This window comes from Lutra lutra, chromosome 1, assembly GCF_902655055.1.
Source record: "Lutra lutra chromosome 1, mLutLut1.2, whole genome shotgun sequence".
Lineage (NCBI taxonomy): Eukaryota > Metazoa > Chordata > Mammalia > Carnivora > Mustelidae > Lutra > Lutra lutra.
The window spans coordinates 74,221,432-74,229,959 of NC_062278.1; the positions used below are offsets into that span (position 1 = coordinate 74,221,432).

General features: G+C 38.1%; 1 pseudogene; it reads right to left on the reverse strand.

Annotated features, from left to right (window-relative positions):
• Positions 1 to 469: 469 nt before the first annotated feature.
• On the reverse strand, positions 470 to 5,697 carry LOC125097864 (receptor of activated protein C kinase 1-like; annotated as a pseudogene).
• Positions 5,698 to 8,528: the final 2,831 nt, after the last annotated feature.

Here is an 8,528-nt window from a genome sequence, read left to right on the forward strand (position 1 = left end):
TTATAATGTACCCTAGTGTGAGTTTTTAAATTTATCTTGTTTGGAACTCCCTGGGATTCCTGGATCTGAATTTTCTTTTTTGCCCTCAGGTTAAGGAAGTTGTCAACCATTATTTCTTCAAATAAGTGTTTTGCCCTTTTCTTTCTGTCTGCTCCTTCTGGGTCTCCTATAATGTGAAAATTGGTCTGCTTGATGATGTCCCATAAATCTGTTAAGCTATTTTCACTGTATTTTTTTTCTTTTTGCTTCTCATTGTTCTTTCTTAGCATTCATTGATCTTTTCTTCCACTTTATCTAGTCTGCTCTTGAACCCCTCTACTGAATTTTTCAGTTCAGTTATTGTATTCCTCTATGATTTTTGTTTGATCCATTCTTATATTTTCAGTCTTTTTGTTGAAATTTTCAATTTGTTCATGTATTGTTCTTTTGATTTTGGTGAGCATCTTTTTTTTTTTTTTAAGTCAGAAAACAAAAGTTTATTCTTAAAACTCTGCCATATTTCTAGCAGGTACATCCTATGGTCACTTGCCATGAACCGGGTTGTATGCATAGACAGCAAGGTCTGGCCATCAGCAGAAAAGGCCAGAAAGGTACACTGGGGTGGCTCTGTATTGCTGCTGGTACTGATAACTTCTTGTTTTAGTTTACCTACAATGATCTTGCCTTCCAAGTCCCAGATCTTGATGCTGGGGCCTGTGGCAGCACAGAGCAAGTATACATTTAGGACTGAAGCACAGGGCATTGATGATGTCCCCACACTCAAGTGTATAAAGTGCTTGCCTTCATTGAGATCCCACAGCATGGCCTGGCCATCCTTCCCTCCAGAAGGGCAGAGGGATCCATCTGGAGAGAAAGTGAAGTGTTCAGGTTGCCTATGTGGCTGATATGATTGGTCTTCAGCTTGTAGTTTGCCACATTCAATACCTTGACAAGCTTGTCCCAGCCAAAGGAGACAATCATGGCATTCTGCTATTGGGTGAAAACCAGACAGAATACCTACTCTGACGGTATATTTGCATACACCCAGAGTATTCCACAGCTGATAGTTTTATCTCAGGAGCCAGAAACAATTTGCTGGTTGTCAGAGAAGGCCACATACAGCACATCTTTGGTATGTCCCATAAATCTGTGTGTGGTGGTACCCATTGTGATATCCCAAAGATGAAGAGTTCCATCCCAGGAGCCCAGGAGAGCAAAGTGGCCATCTGAGGAGATGACAATGTCACTAACAAAGTAGAAATTACCCCATAAGCAAGGGTTCCAGATATATACTTAAACTTTTTTCCCAAAGACAGTAGTGACCAATTTCGATGGGAGTTTTTTCCCTCCATCTGATGTGCCGGGGTCACTCATTTTCTGGATTTCTTTCAGAATGGATTCCATACATGGCTGTATATTTGGTGTGTATGTAGGAAGAGGTGAGGTCAGGATCCTCCTATGTTGCCATCTTAAACCAGACTCCCTGCTCTGAGCAACTTGAAGATGGAAATATTTTCTTATTTATTGGGACTTGAGAGGTGCAATGAGTCACAGCTCTCTTTCTTCTCTTACTAAACTTTTCCATCTACTTCATCTTTCTCCTTGTCACTGTAGGTAAATTGGTCATACTCCTCTCCATGGGTAATATCTTCCTTCACTCACAAGGGCCCATTTCTTTCTCTCCTGCTCAAAAGCAAAGGTAGGAACAGTGTTTTTGAGATAAATTTTTCTTATTCAGATGGATAGAACAAAGAAGAAATAATGTATGAATTTTCTCAGGAAAGTTCCCTTTAGATGATACAAGAGATGAAGATTATGGGATGTTAAGGGTAGATGGACTATAGTGAGAATTCAATAAATGTTTAATTCACTCGTCAGATTGAAGCCAAAGGCCAAGAATGAATTCTTAAGATATCCTTGGTGCAAAAAAGTGGTTTTATTAAAGCACAGGGACAGGACCTGTGGGCAAAAAGAGCTGCACTGGGATTGAGAGGAGTGGCCCATCATCTACGTTCAAGTTGGGAGGGAGTTTAGGTTTCTAAGGAATTTTGGAAGCAAGGTTTCTAGGACCTTGAGAGGGCTAGCTGTTGTTGGGAAAAGTCACTCATTACCATCTAACAAAACCTTAATCATGAGACCCTTCAGTTTTATATCGGTGGGTCATATACTTGGGGGATGACTGCCAACATGTATCTTGGGGGTTAGAGAAAAAGAAAGTATACAAAGGAATTTTTATACATTAAAGTAGACTTACAGGATCATGTGGATTGGGCTAAGATTAGCTTTTGCCCTTAGCAAAGTATTAACATCAACCACCTGAGTTCCTGGAGGAATGTCACTTTGCCTGTTTCAAGGACTTGTCAATGGGATGTAGGCAAAAAACAATAAATGTTTCTTTTGCCTTTGTTTCCCATATCAACTTTTATAATGACAGGCCCTGGTCATACAGTATACAACATAGTTCCTGCTTTCATTAAGCTTCCAGTCCAATGGGATGAACAGAGTGAACAACAACAATAACAATTTTAGATTTATAATGTTGGAAGAGAAAAAAGAACATCTCACGATAGATAGTAATGAGGCAGAGCTACTCAGTAGTGTGGTTCAGAGAACATTCTCTCCCATTTTAGCAAGGCACTGTGCCCTAGGTTAAAATAGCAACTTGCCCTTCCCTTTCAAATTCACTGAGATCCCAGTATTTCCTCTGAAATATTCATTTCCAAATCCTTAAAACCAAAGCAAAACTCATGATACCTTTCAGAGCCTGTTTTTTTCCCTACTTCAGTTTTACCCTTGAGGGTATGCCAGGTCCTTTTAGTTAATAGGCTATAAACCCCAGTGTCCTAATATGCAAATAAGGCCAGGTCTGTAATTTTAGTCTTTTTAAACATATTCTCTCCTCAGACCTACACAAATATTTTGACCCAGGGTTTCCCAACAGTGGTAGTTCTGACATTTTGAGCTAGATAACTCTCTACTGTAGGGCTCTCCTGGATACTGTAGGGTTTTTAGCAGCATCCCTGGCATCTATGAGTAAGATGCCGGTAGCATCTACCCCCAAGTTGTATCAAGCAAAAACATCTCCAGACAGGACAAGTGTACCCTGGGGCATGAGATGAAAGTCTCACCCCCAGCCACCTCCACCTTTCCCAAGTTGAGAATCACTGATTTGACAGTTTTGTTTCTGTTTCTCGGGTAAAAATTCAATGTTAACTAGAGACTTAAACTACAAAAGACAGGCTTTTCCTGAGTTGTCTGTAGAGTACAGAGTTTAAGACCTCATGGTAATTAATATCCAACTTTTGGTGTTTGTGAAAACTATATCCTCGTTTAAAAAAAAAAGTTTAAACACTGAAAAACAAACCACTGGGCAAGTGTTTAAATAAACACATCTGGGGGCACATCTTTTTTTTTTTTTAATTTTATGTAGTTAATAATCAGTGCAGTATTGGTTTCTGGAGTAGAATTCAGTGATTCCTCACTTATATACAACACCCAGTGCTCATCACAACAAGTGCTCTCTGAAGGCACATTCTCCTCCTGACAGGGGGACATTTGTCTCTCACTAGGACAGGCTGGCACCTGACTTCTGTTTAATTTCCCTAAGCTGCTGCAACCTCTGCTGTTTCAACAACAGAACATTCTATCTGTGTTTCTTACCACAAGTCAGTGGGGAAGATCATTCTCCTGGCTGTCTGTATTACTCAGTCTTCAGGTCTGTACACTTTTAATTCAAATGGATGAAGCTGGATTTTTTAAAAAGGGAAGCTGAAAGATAGGTACAGAGCACAGCCTGTGATTACTCCCATTAGGAATGTAACTTTCCACCTAAGCCAAGGAGCTGAGAGAATTCCTTCTCATCTCTGCTTGAGCCAAGAATTTATTAATTAATTTGCATATAATACTTAATGAACAGTCTTTTCACAGACTGTCTCAGCAACACTTACCAAGCTGCAGTTTCTACAAACTGCCAGTTAAGATCTTCAAAAATTACCACTTAGAGTATTTTGACAAGATTTTTAGATCAGGGATTTATAATAAAGAGTGTTAATGAATATTGAAATTATATAATTCTCAGTTTTAATTGTTTTCATAAAACATCTGCCCTATTTCCTGTTTAAAGTATTTTACATGTGGATTGTGAAATGATATTGTTTTTCAAAACTTTTTGGGTATTTCAATAAAGTTAGCTCACATCAACCTTCTGTCCAACAATTCTATTCCTACAAAATGCAAACACACATCCACAAAAGGCTTATACAATACTGTTTGTAGCAGTCTTATTCAGAATAGCCTAAAGCTGGAAACAACCCAAATGCCCATTAGAAAAATGATAAACTGGGCACCTGGGTGGCTCAGATGGTTAAGCGTCTGCCTTCAGTTCGGGTCATGATCCTGGGATCCTGGGATCAAGTCCCACATCGGGCTCCCTGCTCCTTGGGGAGCCTGCTTCTGCCTCTGCCTCTCTATCTCTGATGAATAAATAAATAAAATTTAAAAAAAGAAAAGAAAAAGAAAAACGTTAAACCAATCCTGTTCTATTCACACAAAGGAACACTACCTAACAGTCAATAGGAACAAGGACCGTAAGTGCAACAAAATGTAATCATGTGTACTGCAGACATTATGACAAGGAAAAGCAAAACATCTACAGTGATATAAGTCAGAAAATTGTTACATGTGGTTGGGGGTGGAAATAGATGAGGAAGGGCCATAAGAGGATTTGGGGTTTAATGGAAACATTCTATTATCTTATTTGATGATAGTATTAAAGTTTATATAAATTATCAAAATCCACTGAGCAATCAAAAATTGTTTTACTGAGTATAAATCAAACCATTAAAATGCAAAAATGTATTGCCTATTAATTTTAGAAAAGAAAAGGAGAAAAAATATTCATAAACCTACTATTTGAATATATATTTATTTTTATTATTCTTCCCTATCTCCTTAACCTGTAATCATAGAAGTTTTATAAGGATTGATCCCTTAACACCTCTTTTTTTCTATTTTCACTTGTTCTCTGTGATTTCATCTAGTGTCATGGCTCTTAGTATTATTTGTATAATTAATGATTCTCCAGTTCTGACATCTACATGGATATCTAATGGACATTTCAAACTTAATATATCTAATATTAAGATCTTGAATTTGCCACCAAGCTTTCTCTCATCTTAGTTTTTCCCATGTCAGTGAAAAAAGAAACCCATTCCTCCAGTGGCTCAAACCTAAACTCAAAGTATGTTTTACTTATTCCTTTCACTTATATCCACATATTCAGGAATCCAACCATTTCTCATTCCTTCAACTGCTACCACTCTATTTTGCCCACCAAAAAAATCTAGTCTGGATGATTCTAAGTCTTAAACTAGTCTCATTGCCTTTATCCTTTCTTCTCTACAGTCTGTTCCCCACACACAATTTTAAGAAGATATTCTTAAAATACAAATCAGAACCTGTTACTCATTTGCTGAAAATCCTGCAATGGCTTCCACCTCATTCAGGGTGCTGTGCTCAAAAAGGCTTTAGATCTGCCCACCCCAACCTCCACTTACTTCTTAGTTCCCGTCTACTTTCACTGTCATCCTCAATCCTCTCCTTCAAGTGTGCTGCCCTTTTTCTCGTTCCTGAGACACACCAGGTATAAATGCACTTCATATTCAGGCTCTTTGTGCCTGGAAACCATCCCCGAGATGTCTGCAGTATTCCTCTCTTCATCTCCTGTAGGTCTTAAGTTAAATGTTATTTTCTCTGTGAGGCCTTCCTCAGATACTCTAGCTGAAATTGCAACCTCTCCCCACCCAACACCCCAATGTTGAGTTTGGCAAAATTAGAAAGTGAAAAGGAACATTATTGATAATTATGCTGATACAACAGTCATAAACCAGGACTGTTCCCCTTCCTGCCTTATTTTTTACTTTAGTCTTTATTTGGTTAATTGTGTGATTTTCCTCCTCTAGAATGCAGGCTCCTTCAGGGCACTAATTTTGTGCTTAGGCACATAATAAATGTTCAATAAATATTTGTTAAATGAATACATTTTTAAATCAATATAAATGATTTGGCAATGTTTTTTTGGTTTATGTTATCAAGTCCCCCACTTTCTCCTATTAAGGTAAATGTCATTCATACTCTGAAAATGTTTGTTTGCAAAAAGTCTTAAATGGACAGATTCATTAATGGAGTCAAACTCAAAAGTAAGTTAGGGTGATACACAACAATTGGAACCAAAAAGCATGTACTCTTTTCTAAACAAATCTCAGTGTGGAGTTTTTTCAGTTAAAGAAAAAATCCATGGCAAAAGAGAAAGTTTACCAGTTTTTCTGATTGTTATTTTTTAGTAAGGTTTCACATGGGTAGAAGGATCTAAAGCTTCTTTATCAATTGAAGAAAGCTTATTATTGCCCATTTGTGATGAAAATGAAATATTAAGGATATAGTTATTGGGTATCTATTAAGTGGAAATCAAAGAATTGGATAGTAGGACAACAGAGACATGACGAGATAGTAAGGCAATGAGGGGGTAAAAAAATCTGTACTTGCCCCTGCCTTAATCTCTTCTAAGTCTTTAAACAGTGTGTTCCCCTGCTCACTCAGCTCGCTTCTCTCACAGCACTGCCCCCTAGGGAACACTGATATTCCAGCTATAGGAATAGAATATGGAAATGCCTTATTTTTCTACTTCAGCACTACCACAACTGGTTAGGAGATTCAAAATTAATTTATACTTAATCAGAAATCTTAAATTGTAATAAGGTAAAAATAAAGACAAACAACAGAGAACAAAGAATTAATATGTAAAATGGAATGTTGTTAAAATGGGTGCCGTGAAAAGCTATCTCCCAGATGCCTGCATTAGTGAATTGCACCACTATCCACCCTGATCCTCAACAGAAATGGGAAAGGTCCTCGATTCTATTATCTGCCTCACTTTCTCTTACTGAATTGCTTTCTCCTACACACCACTCATTGGTTAGGAACCGTTTAAGTCTTTCTGAAACCCATCTTTTCTTCTCCATTTCCACTACTATTTCTGTGTGTGTGTGTGTGTGTGTGTGTGTGTGTGTGTGTGTTGAATGCTTTAAGCTCCCATCATATCCTAACTAGCCTACTCTAATAGTCTGCTTCCAGTCTCATTTTGTCCTCCCACCTGCTCCTCTTGCCAGTATATGGCCACAGTGAACTTCCTAAAAGGCAAATCTGATCTTGTTACCCTCACACTGAAATTCTTCAAGAATCCCTCTGGAGTCTTTAGATTAAAGTCAACAAGTCCTTAACCTGCCCTCAAGGCCCTTCATAATGTTTGTCCTTGCCAGCTCCCCAGGGTTTCCCAGCCTTCTCTACAAATTCATAAATATTTATGTTTGGGGAGCTTTTTATAAAGAGCCTGTGCAAAGTACAGGGAGAGCACACATGAGGTCAGGAAGGCATCATGGAGAAGACTCTGTGGGGGTGGGGATAGATGCTTTCCAAATAGGCAATGGGGAGAAGAGCATTCCTAGGGGAGGGAGCAGGATGAACAGAGAGGATTTACAAGACCTGATGAAGAAACAGGATTTAGTTCAGTAGAGCTGAGGGTTACAATACAATGTGTTGGGAGGGGAATATCCTGAAGTAAGGAAAGAAGTTGAAAGGTAAAATTTCATAGGGCGCCTGGGTGGCTCAGTAGGTTAAAGCCTCTGCTTTCGGCTCGGGTCATGATCCCAGGGTCATGGGATTGAGTCCCGCATCATCGGGCTCTCTGCTCAGTGGGGAGCCTGTTTCTCCCTCTCTCTCTGCCTGCCTCTCTGCCTGCTTGTGATCTCTGTCAAATAAAAATATAAAATCTTTAAAAAAATAAAATAGCTATCCTATTAAAAAAAAGGTAAAATTTCATAAATGTTTGTATGTCAAGGTAAGGAATTTGAATTTAAAATATGGAGAGGTAATCTTCATTCTACTAAAAATACTGCAGGCTGGTTAAAAGGAGAGATGGGAAAAACACAAGAGTTAGTGAAATCATCTCTGAAAAGAAATCATTTTATGGTTGATCATAATAAAAGATTGTTGACTATAAAATATAGGACATTCAGACAATGGAATATGATTCAGTGCTAAAAAGAAATGAGCTATTGAGTGATGAAAAGATATGAAGTAACCTTAAATGTATATGAAGTAAACTTAAATTGCTAAGTGAAAGAAACCAGTCTGAAAGGGTACATGCTATGATACCAACTATGGTTGATCCTTGAACAATGAGGGGGGTTAGGAGAAGCAACCTTCTGCACAGTTGGAAATCCATGTATAACTTTTGAGTCCCTAAAAACTTAACTACTGGTAGTCTACTGTTGACCAGAGACTTACTAATAAGTCTATTAATACATATTTTGTGTATATACTACATTCTTAAAATGAGCTAACGAAAATGCTATTAGGAGAATCATAAGAGAAAATAAATTTACTATACTATATTTATCAAAAAAAATCTATGTATGGGGTGCCTGGGTGGCTCACTTGGTTAAGTCTCTGCCTTCAGCTCAGGTCATGATCCTGGGGTCCTCAGATCAAGC